The following is a 21783-nucleotide window of genomic DNA, read 5'->3' as shown; positions in this document are numbered from 1 at the left end:
AATGTGCCAACAACCTTTCCGTGGGTGAAGCATAGTTGAGCATAGTTGTCATTTAATGATACTAATACTAATACAACCACCTGTTGTTGAATAAATACCATTACTTTCTAGTTATTACTAAAAAACATCATATATAAAACAGTAGATGTAAAAAAGAAAAGAAAAAAAGTTTTATAATTTATATAATATAATTTCTTTTTTTTTATGTATGCACTGGTATCGGATCAGTATAACCAGACCTAGACCACCTCTAACTCTAAATACGCAATTTCAATCAGAAAATGTTCCATGTTGACTATTTCTGACTTCTGACAAGTTCAAAAAAGACAAAATTGAGACAAAAACTGACTAAGACTAAAATGCTCAGACATTTAGTTGACTAAAACTGACTAAACGAAAAATAAATGAAGATGACTAAATATGATGAAAACGAAAAAGGAGCACTTGACACATGACTAAGACTAAAACTAAAATGAAAATAGCTGCCAAAATTAACACTGCTTCTGAGTCTCTTTGTACTGGCCATGAGACTCCGGTAGCGTTTGCCTGGGGATAGAATCTCCTTTTGAGTCTCTCTGTACTGGCCATGAGACTCCGGTAGCGCTTGCCTGGGGATAGAAGCTGCTTCTGAGTCTCTTTGTACTGGCCATGAGACTCCGGTAGCGTTTGCCTGGGGATAGAAGCTCCTTTTGAGTCTCTCTGTACTGGCCATGAGACTCCGGTAGCGCTTGCCTGGGGATAGAAGCTGCTTCTGAGTCTCTTTGTACTGGCCATGAGACTCCGGTAGCGTTTGCCTGGGGATAGAAGCTCCTTTTGAGTGTCTCTGTACTGGCCATGAGACTCCGGTAGCGCTTGCCTGGGGATAGAAGCTGCTTCTGAGTCTCTCTGTACTGGCCATGAGACTCCGGTAGCGTTTGCCTGGGGATAGAATCTCCTTTTGAGTCTCTCTGTACTGGCCATGAGACTCCGGTAGCGCTTGCCTGGGGATAGAAGCTGCTTCTGAGTCTCTTTGTACTGGCCATGAGACTCCGGTAGCGTTTGCCTGGGGATAGAAGCTCCTTTTGAGTCTCTCTGTACAGGCCATGAGACTCCGGTAGTGCTTGCCTGGGGATAGAAGCTGCTTCTGAGTCTCTTTGTACTGGCCATGAGACTCCGGTAGCGTTTGCCTTGGGATAGAAGCTGCTTCTGAGTCTCTTTGTACTGGCCGTGAGACTCCGGTAGCGTTTGCCTGGGGATAGAATCTCCTTTTGAGTCTCTTTGTACTGGCCATGAGACTCCGGTAGCGCTTGCCTGGGGATAGAAGCTCCTTTTGAGTCTCTCTGTACTGTCCATGAGATTCCGGTAGCGCTTGCCTGGGGATAGAAGCTCCTTTTGAGTCTCTCTGTTCCGGCCATGAGACTCCGGTAGCGCTTGCCTGACCGCAGCAGTTAGTGCATCTATATGGAGTTCTTGAATTCCAACGTAGTATTGTATGGAAAACGTTAGAAAGTAAAACTCACACCTGAAAGGGTCAACCTCGCCCCTTTCTTGCTGAGAAACCAGCGAGAATCCGTGGGGCCGGTGTGTGTCACAGTCACAGAAATGGAAGGGATAGAAAAGATTCCTTCCCGGTGGGTGGCAAGAGTTTCTATCAGTTCTAGATCTACGGTGTTGCTGTTGGTAGGTGCTGGAGGCCTCGGCAGACGATCGCAAGCCTGGAGCACGTCATCCGTCTTGCTGGGCCACCAGTCTGAGAGGAATGCTCCATGTCAGGGGTGGAAGGACAGGCCGGGGTCAGGGGATCCCCTGGGGAGAGGCCCAGCCGGACTAAACCAACACGGAGGAGCCCCCCTTCTGGGGATTATCGTTTCTTATGTACGTTTTTTATTCTCTCTCTCTCTCTCTCTCTCTCTCTCTCTCTCTCTCTCTCTCTCTCTCTCTCTCTCTCTCTCTCTCTCTCTCTCTCTCTCTCTCTCTCTCTCTCTCTCTCTCTCTCCCTCACAATCCTTAAAATGGGGATTGTATGAATTCTGAAACTGCTTCTAGTTTGTGTTGTGTGTATATTCATTATTTCTGACGCACACGTTCTGATCAAACGTATACCGTCAAACGACTGTGCGCCGGACAAAAACGCCAATTAATACAGTACATCTCAGCTGAATTGAACGACATAAATCACACGCCTATAATACAGACATTGTGGTGTCAAGAGAAGCCATGACATCATAACGATGAGTGTAATGTGGAAAGCATACAGATGAGTGTTAATGTGGAAAGCATACAGATTGCTTTGTTTCCCGGTGTGGTCAATTTCTATCACGTGTCCGCGCTCTATTGTTTACATGGTTGTTAACTATTGGTACGTATTTGTTCAATTGTTACATATCCGTTAACTATTGTTACATATTAAATAACTATTGCACGAAACTGTGAAGTGACCACTTAAAAGAGGATTCATTTCTCCCTTTTCTCCCAAACTGTCCCGTTGACAGCTCAGTGGACCTCTAGCATGAATTCACTTAATGATGTCGGCTCTCGATCAGAGCATCTTTAATACTGTCTTACGGTATATGACATCATACATGGGATAAGTAATTGAATTGTGGCAGCAATGCTGATGGCCATTTATCTTAGTTACAAACCAAGTGTATTTCTTTTGGCCTGCAGCAGAGTCCTGTAATAAATCATGTTGTTTTGTACTTACACTGTGGCGGCTGTATTGAGGTCTGCTATGTATGAAAGTTTGACTAGTTTATTGCAGGACTGTGTGGACATAATGGGGATTAGTCGTTTAATAACCAACAACAACAAAATAATTACCCGCACAGTTTTACGTGAAGACGATTGTAAACTTTATGTATACAGAAATAAATATAGTTATATTTGTCTCATTTATCAACATATATATATATAACCAAAAAGTACACCAATGAACACATTGAGCAATGTTCATGTAGAAAGGAAAACGAGGGTTTGAGTCCTCCAGTAGTAGAATAATATTCTTAGCCCTCAATACAACTTAATAAGTGAGAGGTCTACAGTAGGAACGAGCCTCATGGGCCAAGAAGATGAGCCAGCATGATGTTGAAATAATAAATCCATTTCATACTCACTATTCCACTGTTGCTACAAATGCTTGTAAAACTTTATGGGGTGTATCACAGCTGATTAGACTCACAGTATGTAGAGCACATTTTACGACGTGTGAAACGACCTAAAAAAGTCCTCCTAGTATTCGTTACCACGGTGCTATCTAGAGTGTTTTTATACAGTATCTTATGGTATAAATCTACATTAAACATAACTGCTGAAACAGCGATATCTGCCAGATGGGATTCATTCACGTTCAATCTTTCTAGTTAAAATATTGAAAAACCCTTTTGAGTGAAAAGGATGTATCATCCAACCTATTGACAGGTAAACGAGAATGAACATTCCGTCCTCGGCAAGTAAACAGCAATTTCTGTTTACATCTTGAATTGGAAGTGAATTGATCCAACCCTGCTACACAGGATATATCTGCGCCAAGGTTGTATAAAACACAGAGATACAAAATGAACAAGAGTATTTGTTTCACAATGAGTTCCGATTGCTCTTCATTGTACACATCCTACCATTAAAGTCCAAACATGGTTAATATGTTTCTGGAGGACAGACACATTGATGGCCCAACATGTGTAGAGCTGCTTCGAGGCCGAGATAGCTGACAAGTCATTCCAATTCCAGTGCCATGACCTAATCACCATATCTTATTATCATTCACACGAAAACACTAATTACGAAGGCAGGGTGAGCCTGATTTATGCTAATGGGAACGTGAATATACGAAGGATGGATTAATCTAGAGTACAGGACCCCTTGCTGGTGTTAACTGTGATTATCATGCGATTACCATAGCATGGCTTACAGCTACTGGAAGCCCTGTGTCTCATCAGCTCAACACATGATCTCCGCACTATGGCGGGGAACAAGACTGCCAGTCCCTTGTGGCGCAGGGAAATAATATTAATCACACAAAATGAATGATTTGGATTTTATCCTCAAAACAAAATATCTAATTATAGAGAAGTGGATTAGCACTTTGTGCAGCCGCGCATGTTAATGCGACGGGTTTCTAAATGTATAGCCGCATTTCGCCACACATATCGCAAGTTGTCTCTAATTAAATCACTTAACGGTATATTTTCAAGTAACCTTTTTTGCATTGGCTTTTTTTCTTTCTTGTTTAATCAACTGAATAGGAGAGAGTGACTATACTATTTAAAGTTTGCATCACTCATATTTAGTTGACAACAAAAAAATTCAGAAGGGTCAGGTAACCTATGAAAAGAAGAAAACAAGGGAATGTTCATTGGAGCACTTGGACAGTTCGGGCCTTTATTTCTGGGGCATGGACCTAACATCTCCACATTAGTGGAGTGTTCATCAGAGTGTTCATTAGTTAGTAGTGTTCATCAGAGTCCAGTATGGAACAAAGGCAGCGGCGACACAATGTACAATGGCTTTCAGATGACATCACCGGTGACATCACTGGTGACCATTATTCAAACTCATTTAATAACTGTCAAACTAAATGAATGTGTGCAATACTGTATTTGGAATGGATCTGTGAGGTTATGTGCGAAATAAATCAGCATTGTATTTAGGTAAAGTGCCCCTTTAAGATATTTTTATTTTATTTTTATGATATATAATTGTGGTCATTTCTGTCATTTTGGTTCAGCAACCACTAGCTATAGAATAGCACACAGTATGTCATGCATTAAAGTAACGGTGTACAGTAAAGTTTAAAAACTAGCATGGAAACAGCACAATAATTATTGAACAATAAATCAATTAACATTGAGCGAAACCCCCCTATAGCTTTTATTCTGCACCATCTGTTGCTGAGGCCAGCCCACCACCACGGGTTCTCCGAGAGCCACAGCAGCCAGGAGGATGGGTTTGTTTAAAGGAGACACAAGAGCACAAAGAGAGGGGCCCATCCTTCTATCCTCGCCTTGATCCGTCTATTGAGAGGGCCCTGCCGCACCCCCCCTCCACTCCCCACTCCCCTCACATCCCTTCAGAGTTCCCCCATCCTCTGGCCCTGTGGCTAAGCCCCCTTGGTGTCTCTTTGGCTTGCTGGCTGCCTGTGTGGATGGCTGGGCTGGGGCTGTGGTCTGGGGGCTGGAACCACAGCACATGGCACTCTATACCAGAAGGAGGCTATTGACAAAGCAACAGATTGGCCTGGAGAGTACCTGAGGATTCTCTGCCCCCTCCTTCCCTCCTCCCCTCCCTTGTGACAAACCAGAAGCAATCCCTGTGTCGCCGTCTTTCTAATACAAATGGTCTGTGTGTAGTGGATTTGAGAGGGCGGTGAGAGACCATTGGTGGGTAATCTGTATTGAAAGGGAGAGGTGATGTCGGCTGCTGTCCTTTTCTATACTCGGGATTAGCCTGGTTTTCTGGGAGTCCTACATGGGGATACTTCATTGGTGGCGGGAAAGGATGATAATTGTGTGATTATGATACAGACATGTATAGCCCGGTGTTACACAGATTATTCTCTTTGGTAAAAGTAGCCTAAAGTGCTGGTAAAAAATGTGAGTGAGATCTAATAAAGAATGTATTAGTAGTAAAAGTAAAGGTATCTCAGTAGGGTACTCATTATTAAATGCAAAAAGTACATCATATAGGCTACTGTATATATATCATCATATTTCAGTGCCAGGAAACCTTCCATATTCAGCGCATGAACCTCAAAAGGATTCGTTTAAAAGATTTTTTCCAAAAAGTTTTCCCAGGCATCGCCTCAGAATCCTCTTCTGATTCTGATCTCATCTTTCATAGACCCCGTTTCACCGCAGCCATTTTGACTTGTCATAGATGGGTAAACAATGGGGTAACCAAAACATCTAACATTATTCGATATTTATATGGATTTCAAAAAGGTCTGCTGTGAAAATTGTCTATCAATTGTAAATATGTTACATCATTACAATGTCCAGTTCTCAAGATTCTAGACATACTGGTGCAGGGGCGTATCTAGACCCAGCACTTCAGTAGGGCACAGAAGGGCACCAACAACTACGAAGCGGGAGCGCGTAGCGCGACCCCGGAAAAATTTGGCCGGTTTTGGCCGGTTTGTGGGCGAAAATGGGTGGATTTTGTAACTATTTTTTTTTAACTTTATTTCGGTTTTATGGTTAGGTTAGGGTTATGTTATTTAATTATTTTGGGGAGCCAGCCCCCCAAACTCCTGAAATGCATAGAAATCTATGAAATAAATAAAACAATCTGACATTTATATTAATTAAAAAGAGCTAGCCACCCAAACCCCTAAAATACATAGAAATCTATGCATTTTGGAACAGTTACTATATATATAGTCAATAAAGCATTTAGTCATACTTAAAGTTTAAAGTGCTTTACTTGCATTGAACATTGCATTGAACATTGAACATTGAGGAGACATCATTAGAAAGCACAATGTATGTTTCCATAGTTACGCAGATGACACACAATTGTACATCTCCGCTGAACCAAATGATCACACAGCTATAAACTCCATTTCCGCCTGTCTCTTAGCAATAAACAAATGGATGACGAACAACTTCCTAAAATTAAATGAGGGCAAAACTGAAATCCTACTAGTCGGTCCTATAACAAAAAGAGAAATGTTACAGAGCAATATGGGGCAACTTACTCCTTGGATCAAACCCGAAGTTACAAGTAAGTGATCATCTACTACTGGTCTATTGAAGGTTCCAAGCCACAGTCTAAAGAAAATCAGGGATGCAGCCTTTGCTAACTATGCACCAAAGTTATGGAACACACTACCTATGGACATTAGGGAAGCTAGATCTCTTAATATTTTCAGAAATAAGCTAAAAACGTACCTCTTCACCATAGCCTTCTAATACACCCCGCTGTTGATTGTACTGTAGCACTATTTTACTCTGGCCATTCTATTGCATAATTTTACTATCTATTCTACTATTCTATTATTGCACTGTATTATTGGTGTGCAAACCAGTCAACTTACAAAAAAGAGCCTGTTGGAGGATTTCAACAAGATAAATGCAGTGCAAAATATTTCACTATAATATTTCAAAGCGAAGTAAAAAATATTATAATAATTATTTGATCATGTTAAATGATCATTTGATCATGTTAAAAAAGGGAAAATAAAAAACATTTGTTAAAAAAAAAAAAAAAAAAAAAAAAACATTTTTTTTTATTTTTTTTTTCATCACTGGGGCACAGATGATCATCACTAGGGCACGTGCCCTAGTGATAGTGGTCTAAATACGCCTCTGTACTGGTGTGATGGTTGAATTACATTCTATGGGTGTGATCATTACGTTTCCTCAGACCTCAGAACTCTCACAGTTTTGAATGACCTTTAGCTATGGACACATCATCATGGTCCAACCCATCAGCTCCAGGTCCCTCAGATTAAATGACCAACTGTGTCTGAGGGTCCCGTGGGCCAAACTGGTGACAAAGGGTTTCCGGGGCCTTTGCAGTGATGGCGCCGACATTGTGGAATAAGCTCATCAAGTCTGCCAACACCGTACAGACATTCAAGGCCTTGCTTAAAACCCACCTTTTCGCTCTGGATAAAATGAGTTGCTTTGCTGTTGTGTTGTGTGTCTGAGGTGTTATTATGTTCTCCGTCTGTCCGTCTGCCTGGTTCCCTGTCTCCATTGTCCTGTCCATTTATTCGTATTTTTTTTTCCCCGGGCTGCGCCCCGGACCGATGTAAACATTTGCTGGGGGGTGCATTATAAATGAAAATATCATATCATATCATATCATCAGTTGTAAATTGTTCCTTTGAAAGATTTGTACCACGCCACATGGCATGGTTGTTCACGTCATCGGGTTGAAGGTGGGCGTATAATTTCTATGAACTGATTGCACGCTTTGGAGGCTCGGATTTAAATAGTGGAGGAGGATATACCTTCTTTGAAATGCAGTGGTGTAAATGTATAAAGTTTCCCCGGGTAAAGTGGAGTAACGTTTCTACTACCTCAAAACTCGAAACTGTGTGTGTGTGTGTCCATGTGCACGTGTGTGTGTGTGTGTGTGTCCATGTGCACATGCGTGCATGTGTATGTGTGAGTGTGTGTCCCCGAGGAGTTTGTATTAGATGGATCCCCGTCAAGCCTTAATGGCGTTCTCAGGTGTTGGTTCTGATGGCTCCGGTGATGGTGTTGTTTGCCGTTGGGAATCAGGTGTGGACTCCCCCTCTTCCCCTCCCTGGCCTCCTGCTGCCCCCGGCCAGCTCCCCCAGCACCCCGGCTAACATCAGGCTCATTACGACGCCATCGATCAGCCTTTCACAGCACAGCACAAGGCTGACCGCTCCTCTCATCCCTTTCTCCTCACATAACCCCTTTTCTATATATTTTTTAATTTTATTATTTTCCACGTCCTTTAATTTTTCTGTCCTTTACCTCATCTTTCATCCTTTGATTTTCCTCATAACGGGAAATCAAAACAAATTTCAGGTGAAAAAACACGTTTTTTCTTTCTTTTCCTTGCATGTTGCTTTGATTGATTGATTGATTGATTGAAAAGTTTATTAACAGATTGCAGAATGGGTACAGTACAGTACAGCTCAATACATACAATTGTTAAGGGGATGCAGACCAGAGAAAGACTTTCGTCTTGTTTACATCAGGGTCCCCCATTTTCAATGCATCATAACATATATGACACACACGACATACAGATAGACAGTACTGCTACATCTATACATGCGATTCCAAGATTTTGGGGGATATTTACCGTTTACCGCGATTATCATGTCACGCAGTGCGACTTGTGTGTGCAATCGTGTAAATGACGTACAAAAGAGAAACACGCGGGGAAAACATGTGATTCGTGGAACGCAGATATGACTTCTCTCTGTAATCATCACATCACAGAGCGGTGCGTCAGCAAGGCACACATGATCCTGAGAGACCCCAGCCACCCGAACCACAAACTGGTTGAGCTCCTGCCGTCCGGCAGACAGTACCGCGGTCTCTGGTCCACATCCAAGAGAACACTGAACAGCTACTTCAGTCTCAGGTCCACATCCAAGAGAACACTGAACAGCTACTTCAGTTTCAGGTCCACATCCAAGAGAACACTGAACAGCTACAGTCTCAGGTCCACATCCAAGAGAACACTGAACAGCTACTACAGTCTCAGGTCCACATCCAAGAGAACACTGAACAGCTACTACAGTCTCAGGTCCACATCCAAGAGAACACTGAACAGCTACTACAGTCTCAGGTCCACATCCAAGAGAACACTGAACAGCTACTTCAGTCTCAGGTCCACATCCAAGAGAACACTGAACAGCTACTACAGTCTCAGGTCCACATCCAAGAGAACACTGAACAGCTACTTCAGTCTCAGGTCCACATCCAAGAGAACACTGAACAGCTACTTCAGTCTCAGGTCCACATCCAAGAGAACACTGAACAGCTACTACAGTCTCAGGTCCACATCCAAGAGAACACTGAACAGCTACTTCAGTCTCAGGTCCACATCCAAGAGAACGCTGAACAGCTACTTCAGTCTCAGGTCCACATCCAAGAGAACACTGAACAGCTACTTCAGTCTCAGGTCCACATCCAAGAGAACACTGAACAGCTACTACAGTCTCAGGTCCACATCCAAGAGAACACTGAACAGCTACTTCAGTCTCAGGTCCACATCCAAGAGAACACTGAACAGCTACTACAGTCTCAGGTCCACATCCAAGAGAACACTGAACAGCTACTTCAGTCTCAGGTCCACATCCAAGAGAACACTGAACAGCTATACTACAGTCTCAGGTCCACATCCAAGAGAACACTGAACAGCTACTTCAGTCTCAGGTCCACATCCAAGAGAACACTGAACAGCTACTACAGTCTCAGGTCCACATCCAAGAGAACACTGAACAGCTACTACAGTCTCAGGTCCACATCCAAGAGAACACTGAACAGCTACTTCAGTCTCAGGTCCACATCCAAGAGAACACTGAACAGCTACTTCAGTCTCAGGTCCACATCCAAGAGAACACTGAACAGCTACTACAGTCTCAGGTCCACATCCAAGAGAACACTGAACAGCTACTTCAGTCTCAGGTCCACATCCAAGAGAACACTGAACAGCTACTTCAGTCTCAGGTCCACATCCAAGAGAACACTGAACAGCTACTTCAGTCTCAGGTCCACATCCAAGAGAACACTGAACAGCTACTACAGTCTCAGGTCCACATCCAAGAGAACACTGAACAGCTACTTCCACCGGCCAAACAGACAACTGACGGACAGACTCTAAATCATCATGAGCATACACACAAAAGTTTAGTTAGGATGTTTATTTAACCTCTGTCTCTGTCTCAACCGGTCCCATGGAACAGCTTCATACCGTCTTCTGTCTGGCCTGCAGTGCTGAACCTTCTGAGTGACTTCTCCTGCCCCCACGGGGCACACGGCCCTGAGCTATTGTCTTGTATCTCATCCTGTATCCATACGCTTGCAGTAGTTCTATCTATTACTCTATTTCACAATTTTCTTATATACTATGATTCTACTGTCACCATGTATGCATATGCTCACTACATGTATTTATTGCTTCATCTCCGCCCACTACAAACATGGGAACTCTCTAACCCCTGTCCCAACCCCCACCCCCCCATCTCTCTGAGTGCTTGTCTCGTAGTGCCGACCAAGGTGGTGGATGTATCGGGGTCTTGGCCAAGATTGCAGTGACTGGTCTACGTGCACCACCGAGGCCATGGATCAGCTTCTTACCGTCTTCTGTCCGTGGTCTGTCAACGTGGTTTGTGGTTTCTCAACATGGTTTCATTGCTGGGTTAAGTACTTCTATTGTATTCACGTAAAATGCTTACTTCATATATCTATTCTATTCACATATATGCTTACCACTTGTATCTATTGCTATGTCCGCCCATCACAATCACGCGAGCTGTCTAATGCCTGTCCCGTCTCCCTGTCTCCCTGTGAGTGGCTGTCCCGGAGTGATGACCGGAGTGGTGGATGTCCCGTGATGATGACCGGGAGGATGCGACCCTCTCTGCGCCGCTCCCTGTCTCCGGCTGTCTCGGAGTGATGACCGGAATGTTGAACGTCCCGTGATTAAGACCGGGAGGACGCGACCCTCTTTGCGCCACCCCTGTGCCTCAAATAGATCCGCTATCAGCTCTATCTTTAATCTTTCAAAATGTTTAGTTGCTATCGCTATCACCTCTATCTTACATTTTTCAAAATGTTCAGTTGCTATTGCATGCACTCATCTGTGTTTCACTACACACATGATTGCATACTTACCAACTGTTCGCCTGTTTTTACTGCAACACTATTATCACTGACATCTAAGAAGGGAGATCCCCCATTGAATGGCCCTTCTAAGGTTTCTCTCCTCCACATTGCCTGTGGTGCATTTTTTTAGTTTTTCCTTACCTTCGCGTGGGGTATGTCTGGGAGTGTTGCATTTATTTATTTTGCATTTATTTAAAAAAAAATTGGACCTTATGGTGTCCTTGTTTTGTTCTTGAATTATTGTGATGTTTCTTCTTGACTTGTTTAAAGAAGACGTGTACGGCCCATGGGGACATTAACGTGTGTTGTCGGGCCTTACAAATACATTTTATTTTATTTTATTTTATTTTATTTTATTAGGGATCCCCATTAGCTGGTGCGATAGCAACCAGCTAGTCTTCCTGGGGTCCACACACAAAAAAACAATCACTATTGCAAAAACAAAATGATTAAAAGTCAGTACACACAATGCATAATGAAACTACTGTAACAATTAACACATTCCCTGCCATTGGTTATACCCATCAATATACCTAGTCTGCCACCACTGTACGCCTATGGAGATGTTTACCTTCTTTGCAGGGCTATAACTTTTTAAATTGTATTGCTAAATTGACATTACTATGGCCCATTCAACATCGATTATCTATCGTTCAGGATGTAGGAACGTTATACTTTTTCATTCATACATTCATACAAAAATACCTTCTAGAATATAAGTATGTTTTTATCGTTTTCTGCAGTAATTCCTAGAACGTGAGTTATAGGCCTAAACGCATATATAGATTATCGATTGCCGTTTATTCCCTATACACACTATATTAAAAAATTCAACTGTATATGATCGTATACGTTATGCTTCATCATGCGTGGAGGAAAGGGGGGGAGGGGTCGTTTATAATTCCCCGATCATTAGTAACGGCTTTATGTAGTATGGGTGATATATTGATCAGATGGTTTGCAGTGAAATTAATAAACAATTGGGCTGAAAATAACGTTAGTGTCCTCTTACCGTGCGTCAAAGAGACTGGCGGTGAAATATCCCAAGTATAGGACGTCGATCGCCTAGGTCCATTTCCGGTTTGTATGTCGCAATAAACGCCGAAATCATATCGATTATTAAGTTTATAAAGCGATCCATATGTACTATAGTATCTGTCGGGAGTCATGCAACAATGTCTGATGGCCGGATGAATTTAATCGATGCACATCGGCCACTTCCTGTTCCGAGTGTAACTCGCCCAGCAGCGTCGGAGGTGTATATATGAATTATGAATGCCATGGCGAAAAAATGAAATATTGATCTCAATAACGCTGTACAGCGAGATCTGGCGGTCAAAGCATGGCGGGAAATAACGCTTTAAAGCGTTTCCGGCGGTGGATGTGTTAAAATAGCTAAAATTACATTAGTGTAAAACAAAAACAAAAAATTACTTTACAGTGTTAAAAACAATTTAAAAACAATTTAAGATTATTTTAAAAAGTGAATCTACTGTAAATGCAGCAGAGGTTCCGAGGCAGTCCATTCCAAAGAGTTAATTCTCTAAAAATAAAAGATCTCCCCAAAGCGCTGGTTCTAGGACCTGGCAATTCAAGCTGCCCACTATTGGAACCTCTAGTGTAATGGTCGTGCACAGTATTACTAAAAACAATCTGATTATGTATAAAAACAGGAGTTTTACTGCTCATGACCAACTTGAACAGCACAAGTATATTAAAAGACAATCTATTTTCAACATTAAGCCAAGACAGGCGGGCATGCATACGGCTCACATTAGACCTTAGTGAGCAGCCCAGTACCAACCGTGCTGCCCTGTTCTGGACCACCTGGAGCTTCCTGAGGTCACCACTGGCAGCAGATGACCACATCGCAGAGCAATAGTCAAGATGACATAAAACTAAACTTTGCACTATCTGACATAAAAGGGGACGAGCAACAAAATAAGCACATTTCCTGGAAATACCAATTGCTCTTCCCATTTTTAAAACAATATAATTAATATGCTGAGACCAAGACAGAGTGCAATCCAGCATCACTCCAAGGAGTTTAGTACTTTCAACTTGTTGAACTGCCGAATTACACAAGTTTAAATGAAGCTTTGGATTTGTAGATAACCTGTGCCTTGTTCCCAGCACAATACATTTAGTCTTGGAGATATTAAGGACAAGTCTATTACATACTACCCAGTCATGCACAACTTTAAGTTCTCTGCTCAAAACTTCATTAAGTACATTGCATGATGGTGCAGCATAATACAATGTTGAATCATCTGCATAAAGAACTGTTGTAGCACATTTGGTAGTCCAAGATAGGTCATTAGTAAATACAGAGAAGAGCAAAGGTCCTAGGCAACTTCCTTGCGGAACGCCACACTCTAGACCTCTGCTACTGGACAGGCTGCCATTTAGATACACCTTCTGTGATCTAGAGCAGTGGTTCCCAAAGTCGGGGTCGCGACCCAAATGTGGGCCGCGAGCAGCCACGGGTGGGCCGCGAGATGATTAAAAAAAAAAAAAAAAAAAAAAAAAAAATTATTTTTTATTTTTTATTTTTTTTATTTTAATTTTTTTTGTCAGGCCACTGAACTTAGAAGCAGGCCAGGACAGTGTTTCTAGTTGTATTCTAAAATTCTATTCTATTGTATTCTAAAATGTGACTATATGGTTTTATATTAACTTAATAAATAAACAAAAACGAAAAATCTACTTATTTCAACAAACATTTCAAACTAAATAACAGATTATGCACATAAAACGCTGAAAACAACCGAAGCAACAATAGTATTTTAATGAGGCTATTATTATTATCATTATTATTTTGCAACAAGTTAGCCCTCTCATAAATAGCACATATAAATGAATAACTAACTTGAACTAACTTAATAGGATTGAAGTGATATTTGGCTTAAAAAATCGGTCACCTGGCAAAAAAAAAAAAAAAAAAAGCCAGACGATGTGCATTGGGCCGCGGCTCTCTGACGCCTTATTTTCTGGGCCCCGGCCTGAAAAGTTTGGGAACCCCTGATCTAGAGGACAAATAACTTAGTATCCACTTTAAAGCAGAAGAGTTAAAACCATAACATTTAAGTTTCTCAACCAGTAGAGAATGGTCCAGCACATCAAATGCAACACTAAAATCTACAATATTTGATTTGTATTGTATAGATTGTAAAGATTGTATAGCTCGTTGTGTATTGTTGTTTTCAAATCTACTACCAGTTGAGGAGCCGGGGGGAAAAAAGTGCCCTTTTCAGCCTTTGAGCACCTGCCCCTCTAAAGTCCTGTGTGTGCACGTCCCTGGCGGTGAAGAACCGTGAATACATACAATGTCTGTCAGAGGTTGGCGGTCGTGGTTCATTGTGTTGTGTGCATTTGAAGTGTTTGGGTGTTTCTGCGTACTTCAAACTATAGCACACTGTCTGCATAGTGAAGCGGATACCTTCAGAGGGATATAGTACACACAGACCCGGGGCAGGTTCTGGAGTACTCTTTCCCTCGCTCTACACCTCTCTCCATCTCTCACTCCCTCTCTCTACACCTCTCCATCTCTCTTTCCCTCTCTCTATCTCTCTACACCTCTCTCCATCTCTCTCTCTCCCTCTCTCTCTACACCTCTCTATCTCTCTACACCTCTCTCCATCTCTCTCTCCCTCTCTTTACACCTCTATCCCTCTCTCTCCCAATCTCTCTATCACTCTTTCCATCTCTACACCTCTCTCCATCTCTCTTCCTCCCTCTCTTGTTCTGCCCCTCTACTAAGCCCCTTTTTGCTCTGAGCTTATTTATTTATTTTTTATCCATTTCTTGCTACCTTACCGGGGGATTCTGTGTCTCGTAAAATAACACCCAATTTATTGTCATAATCTCTGTGAAAGTACGCTGCCTCGTGTGGGCTAAGTGTAAACATGCTTTGAGGTCGCTCCGAATGAAAGCCAGGTTTTGAATTACCAACCTTTCCTGTACGGCACTGCTGGGATCATGTTAAAATGGCAAACACATTCACACATATGCACACATATGCACACACATTATGAACACATGCATCCAGACATGCACGCACGCTTGCACACACACACGCACACGCACACGCACCGCACACGCACACACTCAAAGCCCAACCTGAGGGATAAACAGCAGCAAAGATTGGGTCTGACTTTAAAGGGAATATAGTCTGTCATCTTCAATGGTTTGGGGCTCTAGTCATCCACATGGGTAGCAGCTCCAGCTGGAGAAGCTCCACCTTGGTTCAGTACAGGAGATAAGATTTATTCTAAAGAAAGTTGACCTGCCAATTCTGTAACATTCCTTGGCGTTTCTCGGCAAAAACGATGAGCAGAATGGACCTATCTCAAACCCCACCCTCTTTTCTTGATCCTCCAATCACAACCTGTTGCTCCCCTCAGACAAGCAACAGTCGTGATTGGAGGATCAAGAAAAGAGGGCAGGGTTTGAGATAGGGTCAATTATTAGCCTAAGTCCTACTTCAAACATTTTAAACCTGACTTGGAGATTATGCGATTTGTTTTGGTTTCAGCTCTCTGTTTACAAGATGGAAGTGTCATAGTTGCTATACCTATGCATTAAAATGCATGGATTATTTCCCATCCCATTGTCCATTGAAATAAGCCCCACCCCCTCATGCTTGGGACATTTTTCTAACATGCTTCCTATCACCCTCCTATGCTTCCTAATATGCTTCCTAACATCCTCCCTATGCTTCCTATCATCCTTCCTATGCTTCCTAACATCCAACCTATGTTTCCTACCACCATTCCTATGCTTCCTAGCATCCTTCCTATGCTTTTTAAGATGCTTCCTATGCTTCATATAACCCTTCATATTCTTCCTAACATGAATCCTATGCTTCCTAACAACCTTCCGCTTCCTAACAACTTGCTTCCTATTACCGTATAGCGTCAGCATGCTAGTGCTAATGCCAATAACTATAATTGGAGTGTGGTCAGTGTGTCCGTCGGTCATTTGTCTGTGTGTTTGTTAGCACTAGCCTGCTAAGCAGAGATGAGGAGATGTTGTTAAACATATTTTTAAGGATATAAAGTTCAGATGTGGTCACTTGTAATTACTAAACAGGCTACACCTTTAGAAAAATAAAGCACATGAACAAAGAAAAGCAACATTCATCGTGACCAGGGAGGCATTAATGGTGGCTTGTGTGACGACCATCCCCTAAAACACTTTCATTAGGCGTGTTCAACAGTTGGAGATGCTGATGACTGACTCTGGAGCGAGCAGTATAGATTATAGGCTTCTATGGCTGATGACAAACTGAAGTGAGCATGTGACTCTCGAGGCGTGGTGGATGTGCGAGGCCTGTGGTGAGCGCCACTTGCGGACTGATCCGCAGCTAGATTAGTTGATCCTTATTAGGACGTTAAAAAAGGATTCAATTGGAATGTGTACGGTAATTGCTTTAATTAGATTCCATTTCCTCCTGTCTGTCTTTTTACACAGTACATTTCGCAAAAAGTAAATTTTACTCAAACGCAGAGTCAAATTTACTCTGCGAAATTTACTGTGTAGGCGTATGTTGGAGCCATAATTGAAAAAAAAGTTAATTTGATTAATTTGACCTGTGAAAAATGAAATTAATTAAGAACAAAAAATATGAAAATATGTTTTCTATTAATCACTTACCTTAGTTATGATTTATGTGTGGGAATTATGTGTATTTTACTCATATTTATATGGTATCTTGTGCTTAAATCATCCATAGACCGCCTCCAGTTCATCCAAAATACTGCTGCAAGACTGCTAACCAGATCAAGCAGAAGGTGTCACATCACTCCAGTTCTGGCCTCCTTGCACTGGCTTCCTATACATTTTAGAATTAATTTCAAAGTCCTCTGGTACTCACTTTTAGAGCTTTGCATGGCCAGGCACCAGATTACTTAACCGACCTGCTGGAACCATATGTGCCCAGCAGGATCCTGAGGACAGCTGACCAGGATCTGTTGGTCATTCCGTGCACCCGGCTGATCACCAAAGGTGACAGAGCCTTTCAATCTGTAGCGCCTAGACTCCTGAATGCCCTTCCTCATGGCCTAAGAGCAGTAGCGTCTGTTGACATTTTTTTAAATCAGCTAAAAACATTACTATTTAAACAGGCCTTTGGGTAATGTTTGAGGTTCTCCTCCAGGTATAAAATATGTCTTTTGTTTTGTTTCTCTATGATGCATTGTGTTTTGTTCTTGAATGGTTCTTGCTTTTTATTTTATTTTATTTAATTTCTGCTGTATGTAAAGCACTTTGTGAGTTGTCTCTGTGAAAAGTGCTATATAAATAAACGTTACTTACTTACTTACTTACTTACTTACTTACTTACTTACTTACTTACTTACTTACTTACTTACTTACTTACTTAATTTGTGCGTCAGGAAACCACCCTCTCTAACTTGGACGGTGGCTATTGTTTTGTTGAAAAGAAGCCACTATAGCGTATGATTCTGTGAGTTGCTACTGTGTGTTCTGCTACAGTATTATGTGCTTTTACAGTATGTGGTTTGCAGTGGTGAGTAATGGGCATATACTGTAAGCGCCATGCCATGGAAAGTGCCGGATGCTTGAATCTGCAACTGCGCTATGAATATCTATTTTTGTTTACGCTCCATGAAGCACTGCTGGTGTTGCTCATGAGTGCCTTTATGTTAACAGAACTCACTTCAGGGCGGCAATAATGTGGTCAAGAGGCATGGTTTCTATCTTGTGCCTGAACTGGCATGGCTTCTTTTATTCACATAGCAGCAGTTGTACAACACTCTTTTCTCTTTGAGAGACGTTGGAGGAGAGAACGAAAGGGGTGGGGACCTTCCCTTTTATAGTCGCCCCTAAGGTAGAATAGTGTAAACAGTCATATGTACAGTTAGACAGTTACTAACAATCCCATACAGAGTCTCTTATCTCAACACTTTATAATGTCGGACACACTATAATGGACCCAGTTACATTCCACTTTTCTATTTGTCTAGCCCTGTTATTCAATAATGTTTCAAGTTCACTATCTGGTAAACTAGCAAACAAGCTCATTATTATAGTTTCAGTGAGCTAGCGAGACAACCAGGCTAATGTTTAATGTTAGCTCATATATTTGAGTAGCCCACCTACCTGAAGCTCAAGTGGTCCCTTGATTCCCGATGGTGTAGCCAGGGAATCACGTCCTATATTAGAGTCCATATTCAGCTTCATCTGAGTTTATTGGAATTCAGTAGGATTTAGTTCTGCTCATTTGCTTTCTGGCTTGTCCATCTCCAGATTGTTCTACTCCTCAATGATAATTGACCGCATTGACTTGCTGCAATTTATCAAAGTATATGGAAAGCATAGAACAGTTTTTCTCTTTAAGTCTTTAATATAAAAAAGTTAAATTACTAATTTAAAACAACTTATTTTTCCACCCTTTGTTTTCATGTAATATAACAATGCCCCCTTCAGCCATTTTGCAACAGCCATTTTGTGTCCCTTTCCCAAATTCGTTCCACTTGCTAAATTTGCTCCGACCTAATTCCGAATGAGTCCATGCGTAATGTTAGCTGTTGCTGTGATTTTGGTCTTTTGCAATGCATTGATTGCACTGATTTTGTTCCCAACGGACATTTTGGGCCAAAATCACACACTAACATCCAGGGCCGTAGCCAGGGTTTAGAAATTAGGGAGGTCCATTTATTTTTTTGGCCCAGACCGGCCCACTATAATCGGTCGGACACCACCCACCAGTACACCATCCTTACGGTCCCCTTAAATATGCGTACCTACTGTACTATTCCCCCCCCCCCAACCCATTACAAAGCTGGGTAGTAAGTGCCATGGACAAGTGGACCAGTGTACTCACTCGCTCTTGGCTGAATCTTGTTTTGGGTGGTGATGTAAAAACACCTGCATCATAGCAGGCTCAGGATGGGCAACGTAGTCTATAGCCTGTTCATCCCTGTCTCTCTCCTCCACAACCTGGCTTGACTAGACATAAGGAGAGAGATGATTACAATTAACTGGTACATTCAGGTCCAGAATTGTTGGAATCCCCTGACAAAGATGTGCAAAAAGCTGTACAATTTAAACAATGCCATACTGGTAATGAGAAAATAGTTGTTTATTCAATGAATGCATGGAGCAGTTCCATCTTATTTCATTTGATACTAACTACTCAGTTCATACAGATTTCAAGTATTCAAATATCAATGATGAATATTGCATAAGGTTTACACAGTTAATAGATCACCTTCTTGTTTTATATTCATCTTATATGGCAATTAAATCAATGGTGTGTTTGTTTTGGGAGTTTGACCTATGTGCCTACCACGTGAAGGTGCATGATCAATGGACAGCACAAAAACAATTTGTGTAGGTGGAGACTAGAGCTACCAACCTACCACAGATAGTAATAAGTTATTAAGAGTAAGTAATCCATACCATATATATCCTAATAGTTACCTTATTACCATACTTGGCTGAAAACAAACTTTGCTGCCTGTTGTGAATGTGTTTTTCCCTGTAGGCTAATACATAAGTAGGCATACATTTTTGCAGTTGAGGAAAAATTTGCAGTTGAGTAGGCTATAATGTGCTGTGTTTTTATGTCTTCCATCGAGGACCACCTTGGAAATAAGTGTTAATGCTTGTTAATGAATGCTTTTAGGTGATATCCTCAGGAATACAAATTGGTCAAGATGATTTGTTTTTATGATGTGTTTTTAATTTCCAAATAAATCTAATCAAATAAAAAAGCAGTTTTTGCAGTTGAGCTACTGGTGTTGTATATTATACAGCCTTTTCATGCATCTTTATCAAGGGAACCCTTATCCTAATGATTTAAAAAATAATATTATGATGATACGATATGGACCTAGTAGTTGGGTCATCTGTGGCACTTCGTTTCTCAATGGATTTTTTAAAAAGGCGGGGGAAATTTGTGAGAGACCAAAATCCAAAATGGCTGCCGTGGAAATAAACTTTTTAATGGTTTGACCTACAATGATGCACAATACATGGTACCAGCCCCCTCTCAGTCATGTACCAGCCCCTCTCAGTCATGTACCAGCCAGCCCCTCTCAGTCATGTACCAGCCCTCTCTCAGTCATGTATACCAGCCCCCTCTGTCATCTACCAGCCCCCTCTCAGTCATGTACCACAGCCCCATCTGAGTCATGTACCAGCCCCCTCTCAGTCATGTACCAGCCCCCTCTCAGTCATGTACCAGCCCCCTCTCAGTCATGTACCAGCCTCCTCTCAGTCATGTACCACAGCCCCATCTCAGTCATGTACCATAGCCCCATCTCAGTCATGTACCACAGCCCCCTCTCAGTCATGTATACCAGCCCCCCTCTAAGTCATGTATACCAGCCCCCTCTCAGTCAGGTACCAGCCCTCTCTCAGTCATGTACCAGCCCCCTCTCAGTCATGTACCAGCCAGCCCCCTCTCAGTCATGTACCACAGCCCCCTCTCAGTCATATACCACAGCCCCCTCTCAGTCATGTACCACAGCCCCCTCTCAGTCATGTACCACAGCCCCCTCTCAGTCATGTACCAGCCCCTCTCAGTCATGTACCAGCCCCCTCTCAGTCATGTACCACAGCCCCCTCTCAGTCATATACCTGCACGACTGGCGGGGGGGGGGTGCTTAGTAAGAGATGTGATTGGGCCAGCCCAGTGTCAGTCAGTACCAATTGGCCGATGTCTCAGCCTAGTAGTGGGCCGGTCGTTGACAAAAAAAAAAAAAATTATAACTTTTTTTATAAAAAAAAAATTATATAATTTTTTTTTTTTTAATAGTTACAAATAGTTACCGAGGTCCGGACCTCGGTGACCTCATAGCTGGCTACGGCCATGCTAACATCAGTACAAAGCCTAAAGGCCCCATCAAAAACCCTTTTTGACAAGTTTCGCACTAACCACTGCGTCACTCTGTATAGTCATCGTTTTCAATACATCTGTTTTGTTAAAATAGTTGATCCCATTTACTCATTCATGCATTTTGCTTTCTTTGTTATCACACAGACAGATGTGTTTTTGGCATTCCATTTGAACCACATCAGCATATTCAAGCGGACAACTTCGAGGAACTCTCATGGTTCCTCCCTTCACAGTTTGCGAGCCTCCAACGCCCGTGCAACACATATAATTGCTCGCGCGATTACACCATTACGCTACACTTCCTTGACCTTGAATTTGTTCACGCGGCCTCCAGCGCCCGGGTAGTTTCGCTCTCCTGTCATGACTCAGCCCCGTACTGTATCCACTGCATCGCCGCGCGGGCTGCTGCGGTGCTACGGTCGCCATGGTGCGCGTCTCCTGCTGTTCCCCGGGTCGCGGCTACCTCTGACCCACCACCACCACCTCTATGTCTTTGTTTCACGGCTGACAGAAGGAGTGCCAGAGCTCCCCGAGCACACGGGTGATTTATGACCGGCAGCTGCTGAGGCAACCCGCGACCCGCACAGCTGGAAGTCAGATGTTGCCTCCCAGAAAGGAGAGACC

The sequence above is a fragment of the Notolepis coatsorum genome (genome assembly GCF_963971535.1).
Source record: "Notolepis coatsorum genome assembly, chromosome: 5".
Lineage (NCBI taxonomy): Eukaryota > Metazoa > Chordata > Actinopteri > Aulopiformes > Paralepididae > Notolepis > Notolepis coatsorum.
The sequence above is the reverse complement of the archived record's forward strand: the minus strand, read 5'-3'. Positions refer to the sequence as shown.